This window comes from Macrobrachium nipponense, chromosome 1, assembly GCF_015104395.2.
Source record: "Macrobrachium nipponense isolate FS-2020 chromosome 1, ASM1510439v2, whole genome shotgun sequence".
Lineage (NCBI taxonomy): Eukaryota > Metazoa > Arthropoda > Malacostraca > Decapoda > Palaemonidae > Macrobrachium > Macrobrachium nipponense.
Window position 1 is genome coordinate 197308386 of NC_087200.1, and position 12663 is coordinate 197321048.

The 12663-nt window shown below is 35.4% G+C and overlaps 1 protein-coding gene across 1 annotated transcript in view; it reads right to left on the minus strand.

Annotated features, from left to right (window-relative positions):
- LOC135219994 (uncharacterized) overlaps positions 1-1637 on the minus strand; it is a 13793-nt gene extending 12156 nt beyond the window's left edge. The window contains exon 1 of the mRNA XM_064257277.1: positions 1558-1637. The gene's annotated coding sequence lies outside the window, so the exon portion shown is untranslated. The remainder of the gene's footprint in view (positions 1-1557) is intronic.
- Positions 1638-12663: the final 11026 nt, after the last annotated feature.

Consider the following 12663-nt stretch of genomic DNA (forward strand, 5'->3'; position numbering starts at 1 on the left):
TTCGTTCAGAAGGTATCTCGCAGGACAGAAATCTGCAGCTCATATCCGAATGATAAGCTTTAACTTTTGTTTTCCTGGCCGATGGGAGACCTTCTGAACGAGATTCACTCCTCTTAACGCAAATCAAGTACACAGGCTAAAACTAATAGCTACCGTCGCTTGGAGAAAGAGATTTACGACTCTTCATCAAAAGTCTTCAGCACTAGTTCAAGAAACATCAGTCATGGGAATGAATAGCAGGCTATCAGTTGCATTTTCGATATTTTGAATAATTTGAAAAGATAAATATTGTCATTCTCCATGGTTCGGGGTAAGGAAAGGCATTAGGGGCTTTTGAATTATGCTAAAGTAGAAGTATTGAACTCTCGTTTCTTTCATAAATGAGGTACAGGTTTATCTTAAAAAACTGTTAGACCCCTTAGTGAATTCTCGTGAGAAAAGCCTGAATGAATAGGTGGTAATGATGCATAGACCAGAATTTTGACCATTGCAAGTGGAAGAGCAATAATTTCGGTAAGATGCAGAATAGGGACTTGGATAACGACGTTTCCAGATATAGAACAATCAGCAGCATTAGATTTGAGGTTTTACCACTTCTTTATCTCTAGAGAATCGTAGGCTGTATCCGTATTACAGTACAACACATCACAAATTAACGTCGGCAACCGTTTCCCCTACTTCTCGCAAACAGGTTGGAAACACTATCTTCAACGACTATCTTGTAACTAACCACAAAGTCTTTGAACTTTAATTAAATGGATTTTAGCAACCGTAAGTTCAGTACGTATATTACCGTTTTTTCAAGAAACTTAACACGGTTTTCTACCATTGCCTTGAATCTTTCTTTGGTAAGAAATATGGTGCACCCAAAATCTTGGCTTTCCATAAGCATGGTGGCCGGTGATGCCATAAGAGGTAAGTCAAATTTCCTCACGGACTTTGTCAAAGACTGATTCATGGTAGTGTGGACTAGGCTTTTGTCACTCTGAAAGTGTCCTGTAAAAGTTTCAAGCAATGAAATATATGTCCGTGATAGTGCCTTGGACTTGTTGTGTGCTGTAGGGCAGATAGGCCCTTTTACTATATCCTCAACTATTTTTAACTAGTTATTTCCAGTAGCACAGTCTACTAGTTTAAAGCTTGTTCTTATGAGCTTTAGTTATATATATATATATATATATATATTATATATATATATATATATATATATATATATATATATATATATTATACTGTCTGATCTTTTTCACCTTCAAGCAATTGTAGTTTTAATCGCAAACTGGATTGTAAAGTTATCCACAACGTTATCATAGATGTGAAGAGAAGTAGGATTATATCTCTAATTGTTATAAAAAATAATCTCGACTTATGCTGCTGCCAAGGGGTCTTCAGACTTAGAATTTATTGAATAAATGATTGAATAATTTTAAGGTCTCTGAGGTTAGTCTCGAGGTCCACTTTAGGCCTGTTGTCCCCAATGCCACCTTATATAAACATATCAGATACTTCTACAAAAATAAAAGATTATTTAAAAAAAACCATTAAGGAGCTAGTTACCTCTGTACAGTGTGAGTGTCTGCCCAAGAGTGGATACGTTTGAAGTGACCACCCGCTTTATATATGACCTGAAACTCCTAGGTAACGACAAAACCCAGGTTTTGACATTTTACGTTTTAATTAAGGTCATTCCAATACTGTATAAATGTCAAGCATATAATTACACATTTAATGGTATGTCAAGGGAGAACATCTGTACTTCATACAGCTTTTGACATTTAAACAATATAAATAAGTAGTAAAGGCAAATGATGATTTTGGTAGGATTTTATATATATATATATATATATATATATATATATATATATATATATATATATATATATATTATATATATATATATATATATTATATATATATGTGTGTGTGTGTGTACATGTATATATATATGGTTTATAATATATTCCATCGTTTTTCTCCAATGTATTTTCATATTCTTATTATTTCTCGTCTGCTCTCGACTTTTCGACATCAAGGAATAACAGTAAATTATCTTCAGTATCGCTATTTCATCCATACCATAGGTCTTGGGGCACAGGTTGAATTCAATTTCAGGTATATAAGATCCAGGTCTCTTCTGACCAATTGAATGAATTAGATATTTCTGTATTTTTTTTGTATTTAACTAGTCTCCTTAAAAACAATTTAATGTTATATATTGATCTCCATGATCTGAGTAATAAGAATGTCCAGGTTGCTAAGATTCCCTCCAAGAAGATTCCAGGCGAAATGTCCAGTATTCCATTTCACTGCAATAGAGAAGTCCCAAAAATGACTTATGTTAGGGTGTTGACTCCATAATTCTTGGGTTCTATTGCAACCATGAAATGCACTCATTTTCAACCAGATATCTTGCATTTCCTTCGATTTTAACCTCTAAACAGCACCATAGTTTTTTTTGTCATTAGAAAATCTGAAATACAATAGTTGCTAAAATTAAGAATAGTAGTTGTGTATACATACATATTGTTCAAAGATGCATAAGTTACATAGCGTTGTATACATAAAACTCGAGCCCTGTGAGAAGCGATGAAATGCACCTGTTTTGTGCCGATTGTCTTTTCAGAATAAAAACAATATGTGTAAAACGGGAAAATTGTGCTTCTTCTCAAATAGTCGGTCGATAATTGATAGCCATAAGAACCTAAAGTGTGTTCCCTTCATTTTGTCTGATATAAAAAAACAAGTTGAAAATGCGCCGAAGTTTCTTCGGCGTAATCGAGTTTTCTGTATGAAACTCTCAGCCACGGCCTATGGAAGTCTCAGCTGCGACCCATGAAATTATCAGCTACGGCCCGATGGTGTCCTGTGTTGGCACATAGTTGTGCCAGATGCACGATTATGGCTAACTTTAACCTTAAATAGAATAAAAACTACTGAGGTTAGAGGGCTGCAATTTGGTACGTTTGATGACTGGAGGGTGCATGATCAACATACCAATTTGCAGCCCTCTAGCCCTTAAACACCGAAGGGGTATATTAAAAATCGTCTTCCGTGTGCTGGGGGGGGAGGGGGGTCTCATAGTGAGCGCGGAAGCGGAAAAAATATTTTTTTAAAAAAATCACAGCGTACTTAGTTTTCAAGATTAAGAGTTCATTTTTGGCTCCTTTTTTTATCATTGCCTGAAGTTTAGTATGCAACCATCAGAAATGAAAATAATTATCAGTATCATATATAAATAATGCGATATATGATAGCGCGAAAACAAAATTTTATATATAATTGTATTCAAATCGCGCTATGCGCAAAACGTTAAAGGTCGCGAGTTAATTTTTTTCTCGTTATAATGTACACTAAATTTCAATCATTTTGGTATATAACACATTGTAAAACGATAAAAGCAACACAGAAGAAAATATCATCACAAAATTATGCATGAATTCGTAATGCGCGGACGTAAACAAATATTTTTTTTCAAAAATTCACTATAAATATAAATATTGTCCTAGAGACTTCCAATTTGTTTCAAAATGAAGACAAATGATTGAATATTACTATACTGTAAGAGTATTAGCTTACAATTGCAGTTTTCGACCATATCTGATGAGTTAAAATTGACCAAATGTCGAATTTTTTTATATATTTTTTTTATATGCACCTATTTCGGAAATTAGAAAAGCTACAACCTTTAAATATTTTTTGTTTTATTCTACATGAAATCGCGCACATTTTCATATATAAAACTCTATGAAATACCTATTATGAAATGGAGCAAATATTCCGAGAATGCGACGTACGCATTTCGGAGATTTACGGCGGAAAATCCACGCGCGAAGGGAAGGAAAGTTTTTTTTTTTTTTTTTAAATTCACCATAAATCTATATATTGTGCTAGAGACTTCTAATTTGTTTGAAGATGAAGATAAATGACTGAATATTACTAGACTGTAAGAGTTTTAGCTTAAAATTGCGTTTTTCGACCATTTCGGTAGAGTCGAAGTTGACCGAACGTGGTTTTTTTCTATTTATCGTGATTTATATGCAAATATTTCAAAAATGAGAAAAGCTACAACCTTCAATTATTTTTAGTTGTATTCTAAATGAAATTGCGCACATTTTCATATATAAAACTTTATGTAACGGCTAATTTAAAATGGTGCAAACATTACCATAATCGCACGTATGATTTTTTTCGGAAGAGTTACCGCGCGGACGTAAAGAAAATGTTATTTTTTCATAAATTCACCATAAATCAAAATATTGTGCTAGAGACTTCCAATTTGTTGCCAAATGAAGGTAAATGATTGAATATTACTAGAATATAAGCGTTTTAGCTTACAATTGCGTTTTTCGACCATTTCGATAGAGTCAAAGTTGACCGAAGGTTGAAAATTTGTCACTTATCGTTTTTTATATGAAAATATTTCAAAACTGATAAAAGCTACAACCATGGGTTGTTTTTAGTTGTATTGTGCATGAAATTGCGCACATTTCCTATATACTTTATGTAACGGCTAATTTTAAAATGGTGCAAACATTACCACAATCGCACGTATGATTTTTTTCGGAAGAGTTACCGCGCGGACGTAAGGAAAAAGTTTTTTCATAAATTCACCATAAATCGAAGTATTGTGCTAGAGACTTCCAATTTGTTGCAAAATGAAGGTAAATGATTTAATATTACTAGAATATAAGAGTTTTAGCTTACAATTGCGTTTTTCGACCATTTCCGTAGAGTCAAAGTTGACCGAAGGTTGAAATTTTGGCACATCGTTATTTATATGAAAATATCTCAAAACTGATAAAAGCTACAATCATGAGTATTTTCCGAGATGTGTCACCGATACTTTTTAGTGCGGCAAGAGAGAAATTCGCGCTTGCGCGCCTGCGTAACGACTGTAAACAAAACAACACCTTGATCCGTGAACTCCCAGCATCCCCCAAGGCGCGTGATTCAAGAGTTTTCGGCTGGTAGGCCTATAAGTATTTTTCCGCGAATTTTTAATAAAACTTTTGTATGTCGACGTAAAATATGTCCAGTTGGCACCCGAGAGACAAAAAATGTCGACGTAAAATACGTCCACTCGGCGTTTAAGGGCTAGGCTCAGTATATTTTAAGATTTGAGGGCGGATCATCAATGCCTAAGTCTCAGGCGTCCAACCCTCGCCTTATACAACAACAGGCGTTGCGCACTCGCCTTGTAGAACAACAGGAGTTGAGCGCTCGCCTTACACAACAGGAGTTGCGCGCTCGCCTTATACAACAACAGGCGTTGCGCACTCGCCTTGTAGAACAACAGGAGTTGTGCACTCGCCTTATACAACAACAGGAGTTGCGCGCTCGCCTTATACAACAGGAGGTGCGCCCCTTCTCCTAGATGAATATCTTTCCTAATAGTGTCATTACCTAAACTAAACAATTGTACACTTTCTAGTCCTCTTCCTCATACATTAAGAACCATCTCTTATTTTCTTACATAATTTCACTTTATTAACTATCGTTATTATACAAATTTCATGCACCCCCACCACACTTTTTTTTTTCTTTTTTACCTTTTGTGCAAAAGTAACTGTGTGGATTAACATCTTTCAGTAACAGGTGCCTCCAAATGAAGAAAAGTCATTCAAGGCATTTAACCTATTTGATTTTCCTTGGATAATTTAAGCTCTTTCCTATATCTTTTAACCTCCCAGAGACACATAAAGAGAGAATCGTTCTATTTTAATATAAAAGCCACCAGGAGCTCTGTCATGAATAAGTGTCAAAGTAACTTGCAGAATTACTTGCTCTTTTCCTGGGGATCTTTAATTTCCCAAATAAACGCAGAAAAACTTCATCGAAAAGTTTTGTTACTTAATTACCTCCTTTGACATCGAACTTCTTAGTGCAGACGTGGAAGCATACCAATGGTTTAATGAATTTTTATGTTGTTTCTTCTCATTAGGAAATTTTCCCTTAACTTTGGTAAAACTGCAAAACTACTTAACCTATACGTAACTAACAGATGTTTTTTTTATGGTAACTTTTATGAAGATAATGTTTTTGGTTGTAATATAGGCTGCCCTCAACTAAACCTAAAATCGTGATCTGGCTTAGACGAGTTGATGATATGTTTGTGTTCAGGGACAATAACTACGGTCTCCTTTGATGAACTGAATATGCTGGCACCAACTAATAAATAACAGATATTGCCAAGCAAACATATAACAAGCAAAGAAACTTTAACAACAAACTTAAACCCTTTAAGTTGAAAACTTTAAAAAAATCACTAAGCCTCTCGAATCCAACATTCCGTCTATATTTCATTATTCTAGAAGCATCAGTACTTCGGCCATTAATGGATATTAAAATCAGGAAGATGTTTATTTCAAAGTTTACAAAATGATAAGTAATGTAATGACTGCATTTCCGAAAAGTAGATGCCAGAACAGATAAAACTGAGAATGAGAATATGTCAGGGCATCACAGAAAAGCCATGTGAATTATTTATATTCTATGACCTGTACTCAAGTGTTTCAACACATTTGTCGTCCCCCCCCCCTCCCCTTCCCCCTCCCTACCCCAGGTGTGAGTTAATGAGGGCCAGAACAGAGTAACATTTTGACACCTCCCGTCATCAACATCTCCTGCTAGAGTAGTTATTCCACATCTGGCAACCGAAATAGGGTTTTAATGTAGGCTTTGTGTTTTAGGTCCTTTGGCTTCACACACACATAATTACATAATATATATAATATATAATATTATCGTAATATATATATATATATATTATATATATATATATATATATATTATTAGAGAGAGAGAGTATTAGAGAGAGAGAGAGAGAGAGATAGAGAAGAGAGAGAGAGAGAGAGAGTAGTTTAATGCTTGTATATAAATCACGGTTATGTGATAAAAATTCGTAGTGGCTTAGTCAGAACAGTTGCATTAAATGGTGGTCAGTGTGTTATCAGGTTCAGTTACAATTCCACACCAGCACTGCTACAATGTTACCTTTTTACCTGAGAACATCGGTACATTTACGTGTCAAGTAAACATGATATATTATAATATATTATATATCTATATATATATAATATATATATATAAAATATATATGATATATATATATATATTATATTATACTATATAATATTTATTTATTAAAACTATTTTAATTTCTAAAAAATTGCGGCATAAAAAATTGGAAAAGGTATGAGTGGGTCGATTGGGGTTCATATTTAGATACTAATAAGAGCTCTGACGGGATCGACAATTATCTTAAAACGCTTAGACTTGAAAACACTTAATATGGCATTCACATTGATGTCCGTAGGGCAGAACTATCCCTTATAGTTGACCCATGGATTCCTTGGGTATGTGGTGTCTATAGGTTTCAGCATCTGTAGCAGATATCGAAGCCTTTAACTGCTTTTCAAGTTTATGAGGGCAAACCATCATGCTTAGACGCTTACAAGGCAATGGTTCCAGGAAACCGCACGTAGCTGGAAATTGTTTATAATACGAAACGTCGTATATATTTTTAAAATCCCTATCTTCCCTTGATAACGCTGGGTAAAACAAGTCATAATATAAGAACAAAAATTATGCAAATTATGATGGTTATAAAGTAGTCTTGCATATAATTTTGCGCTCTTTCTTTCTCTTGTACCTAAGGTATTTGTTTTTAAAATCAAAGCTGTGAAATATCATTAATGTACACTAACGAAATGGAGAATGTGGGATACTTTCGGGATCAGATGAAGCCAAAGGAACACTTGTAAAAGAATATGGTTGGAAGCAGTTTTCTCTTTCTTTTTTATTTTCTTTATCAAAAATAATGTTTAAGTAGTGGAGCCTTCAGAGATATTATAACACACTTGGTTCCTTTACACCACACCGAACGTATTCCATAATTTTATCCCTATGATTCTATTCAGTCCTAAAATCATTATTTACTTTCTCTCATGTGCATAGTGATTCTTCTTGTGAGTTTTTCGTTTCTGTCTTCAGTTAATAATTCGATAAGTTCCTCCAGGACCTCATGTATTTTCATACCCTTCAATCAGTTATTTCCCTTCTTCTCCAAAAGTATTGAAGATATAAGGAAAATTTTTTCGGCAGATAAAACCTTTACATCTTTAAACTTCCTCCCATGTAAGATTTATTTTTAAAATATCATAAATTCACTCTTAAATGATGTTAACCCTTTGATGGTTGAACTTGAAGCTTTGAGAGTTCTTGCCTTTTGGGCGTCGTACTTGTAGCTATATAGAGATAGAAGGTAGCTATATAGGAATATAAAGAAACGAACTAGCGGACAGAGGCTGAAATGCCTACAGATGCAAATTATTCATTATAAAAGTCACAGACTTGCAAATAATACTACTGTAGTTGGCCACAGCGGTAGATTTCTACCAAATAACAAAAAGTATAAAACTTAAAGAACAGCAGACTTCTGGGGATTTAGCTGTAACATAAAGTGAAGGTTTAAAATCACGATGACCCTCCTTAAAATTTCGCTTGCAAAGGTTAACACACAGTATTATTTCAGAAGGAGCCAGTGCCTAGACTGTGCCCACTGTGATAGTCCCTTATCTGTTGATCACATTCTGGTATACGTTTTCAGATATGACCATTAAAAACGGAGGTACAGTGTATTATGGTAATATTTCAGAAATTTTATTTGCCAATGTAAATTACATAACCTCTTGGGATGTTTGCTAGACGCCAATTTTTTTTAACGAAATGCAGATATATTTACCTGTAGATTTATTAATTTTATTATTTCTGTAGTAGGAAAAAGCCTTAACGCTCATTATTGCCTTGAAGGAAATAAAAAAAATGACACTAAATAACCAAGATAGACTCAAGCATTTGTCCTTATGATCTTTGAGACAACATCCCTGAGCAGTAAACAGAAACCCATGGAGGAAGTGATCAAGGTCTTTGTGTGGAACAAGGAGTCTTGTAGAAACCAATAAACGGAAAAAACTTGGAGTTAGGGAGAGAAACATTATCATTATCAGCTTCAATTTAAGTCCTCTTGCTCAAGAGAATGCTTTCAAGTTTTAAAGAATTTTTATTCTAGATTTAAATGCATTAGCTCTTTTGGGAATTTCATCATCCTTTACATTTGCACCATTTCAGGACAAAAGGTTTTGACTGGTGCGACTTTTTTTTTCTGTAAGAGTTTTAAGTGAAGGCACACGTCTGGTGGTATATTTTCTTTCTAAAGTATATGATGGACACTAGAACACAGGGCCTCGGTGGCGTGATTAGTATGGTCTTGGCCTGCCACCTCGGTGGCCGCGAGTTCGACTCTCGGGTATTCCACTGAGGGGTCAGAGATGTGTATTTCTAGTGACTGAAGTTCACTCTCGACGTGGTTCGGAAGTCACGTAAACACGTTGGTCCCGTTGCTGAATAACCACTGGTTCCATGCAACGTAAAAACACCATACAAACAAACTAAAACACAGTTACAGTGTTTTTTTATGTCACTGCATATTTTCCTGCCATTATTTTGTAACACGGTTTTGCAGCCCTAAGAATACCTGTGGCCAGTTTTACTCCTGATCAAACATTAAGTAGCCAATTTTACTCCTGATCAAACATTAAGTAGCCAATTTTACTCCGGATCAAACATTAAGTAGCCAATTTTACTCCGGATCAAACATTAAGTAGCCAATTTTACTCACGGTTATCAAAAACTATTAAATTTAAGTAGCCAATTTATCCGATCAAACATTAAGTAGCCAATTTTACTTCCGGGTCAAACATTAAGAGCCAATTTTACTCCGATCAAACATTAAGTAGCCAATTTTACTTCGGATTAAACATTAAATAGCCAATTTTTCTCCTGATCAAACATTAAGTAGCCAATTTTACTCCTGATCAAACATTAAGTAGCCAATTTTACTCCGGATCAAACATTAAGTAGCCAATTTTACTCCGGATCAAACATTAAGTAGCCAATTTTACTCCGGATCAAACATTAAGTGCCAATTTTTACTCCGGGATCAAACATTAAGTAGCCCAATTTTACTCGGATCAAACATTAAGTAGCCAATTTTACTCCCGGATCAAAACAGTTAGTAGCAATTTTTACTTCGGATTAAACATTAAATAGCCAATCTCCTGATCAAACATTAAGTAGCCAATTTTACTCCTGATCAAACATGAGCTACTTAGTGTCTTCACAGAGTCGGTTCCAGGAATCCTTGCCACTGAAGTAGCCATTTCCGTTGTTGCAGTATCCTTTTCAATCATAGTTTCTGTTCCTACAGTAAGTCAAGAACCTTGGGGAAGGGTGAAAATAGCAACGTCAATTTGACTACGTGATCCCATGTGCTGGTCTCTGCAGTATACTATTTACAATTTTTCTGGTGTTGTCCCTTAAATGATGGAAAGAAGCCCCTTCCTTATTCGATTACAGAAATTTAACTAAAAGCAGAGTCACATTTCGAGATTTTTCACATAGCTTGCTACAAGGATATGTTATTAAATGGCATGAAAATTATAAAATCTAGTAAGAAAATAAAACGTTTGACAGCTACAAGTTAAATGACTTAATGGACCTAAAAGCAGTGAAAGACTGGAATTAATTTGTCTTGGGCTGAATGGACACTCTAAAGAACCTTTAGTAATATCTACTGTTTGTAGCACTGGGCGCACTTCAAATGTTATGGAGAAAGAACCAATATATATTGCTATTTAAGGCCTGTCCATACTAGCGGGCATGCACGTCGGACAGATCCAGCTGTTTATATTTTCTCTCGCTTCTAAAGCAGTGTTACCAGACATTAGCATCATTCTGGCTCCATACTCGGTCGGTCAGTATAGTGGAACGGGTTATGGAAACACTGTTTGCTCGTCAGGCAGTGCCCGCTAGTGTGGACAGGGCCATAGACTTTGAGAGTCGTGCAGTTCCAGGTTTCAAATGAGTGAAGCTGTCCTGAACACCGTTTAAGAAGAGAGAAGATGAACAATATTTTAAAATTGACCATGGACCTTTTGTCTCTATCTTTAAATCATTTATTAAATAATGAAAAGGTAGAGTCATCACGTAGTGCGTGACGCTAATGTTGTTTCCATGTTGAATCACGGGATTTTCTTAAAACATGACTATTAATGTCATGTTCCAAGTTCCTTTCAGGTAATTCTTACCAGGGTTATTGCTTTCATTAAATGTACAAACACACACAAACAAAACTCTGCGCAGTATATTTTAGAAGCAAGTCCAAGCAATTGCGCTGTTGATAGAACCAATAGAAGTATTAAATGAATAAAAAAAAAAGTTGACTTCAAACCCAGACGTGGCAAAACACACTTTGCTGTGCTTAATGTCGCTACAAATTTTTCTGACCTTTTGAAGAATGTTAACAGGTTAGAATTCAAGTAAAGGGAGGAACTAAATATTAACACCCGGGGAATTAAATTCTTGGCAGTAAAATCTCATTTGACCTTAAGAATTTCGTACACCTGCCCAATATCGAATGTTGTCTTTCAGCCAGGTTGATATGACTAGGAGACATTACATTTGTACACATTCTCAAGTAGTTCAGAATGTGTAGCATTCCATGGCTTCTTTGTTATTTTACTTTTATTCTAGCCAACATTTCTTTATGTCAGAGGCATTGCTTCTAAGAAAACAGCGTTGAATAGTTTTAGTAATATCCTGATTTGCTCCTTTTAGCTAGAGTTTAATATATATATATATATTATATATATATATATATATATATATATATATATATATATATATATATTATATATATATATATATATATAGTCCTCCTAGGCTATCTTCTAATCTTGTCTAAGGTAGCATGGTCGGGAGGCGTCTTGCATTGATTTACTTAGGAACAATTGAAGATAAATATTCTTGGGGTTCTTATCATCCCTTTGTGAATATAAAAGTTCCACCTGGGCTAATTTCTGTTTCTTGGGAAGCCGACTGGATTCGAGACTGATGAATGCTAAGTCCAAATTTGGACTTGGAAGAAACTAAGTCCCAGAAAGAGTTTTTAAAAAAGTTTAAGTTCAGTTACCGCGACAGGGGCAACACCTTCACGCTCCGCACACACTGTCTGCTCCTACTCTCAAGGTAGTTACAACTTTGTCTCTCACTACTACGTCTCTCACTACTACGTCTCTCTCCCTTGTATTATGGTTTTTGTTTCTGGTGTCAGCCGTGACGTCATATGGTTCGAAGTATGCGGGCTAAGACCTTATGCACCCTCCCTCTCTCCTGCTTCATTTTTCATTTCATCCCTTTTCAATTTTCGCGATCTTCTGTATTCATTGTTTTCATTATTCACTTTCCCACATCTACTGAGTTGCGACTGAAATGTTTTCGTAACTTATCACCTTTGTTGCCTTTTCCTTATGCTCTAAAATGAGGACTTTGGTTGGGAGAGATATTAAACTTTGTTCTGTAAGGCCCCGTCCACACGGCCGAGCTTTGCTCGACGAACTTTGTTCGATGTGACGTCAGAAGCGGAGAAACTGCAGTAAAGTTCTGACTTTTCCCGCTGTTTCTCCACTTCTGACGTCACATCGGACAAAGTTCGTCGACCAAAGCTCGACTGTGTGGACGGGGCCTATCATTTGCGTTTAGTTGACACTAAGACTTCCTCTGTCTCTCCTTGAGTCACCATCTGCAAGTTCACACGTCTTTAAA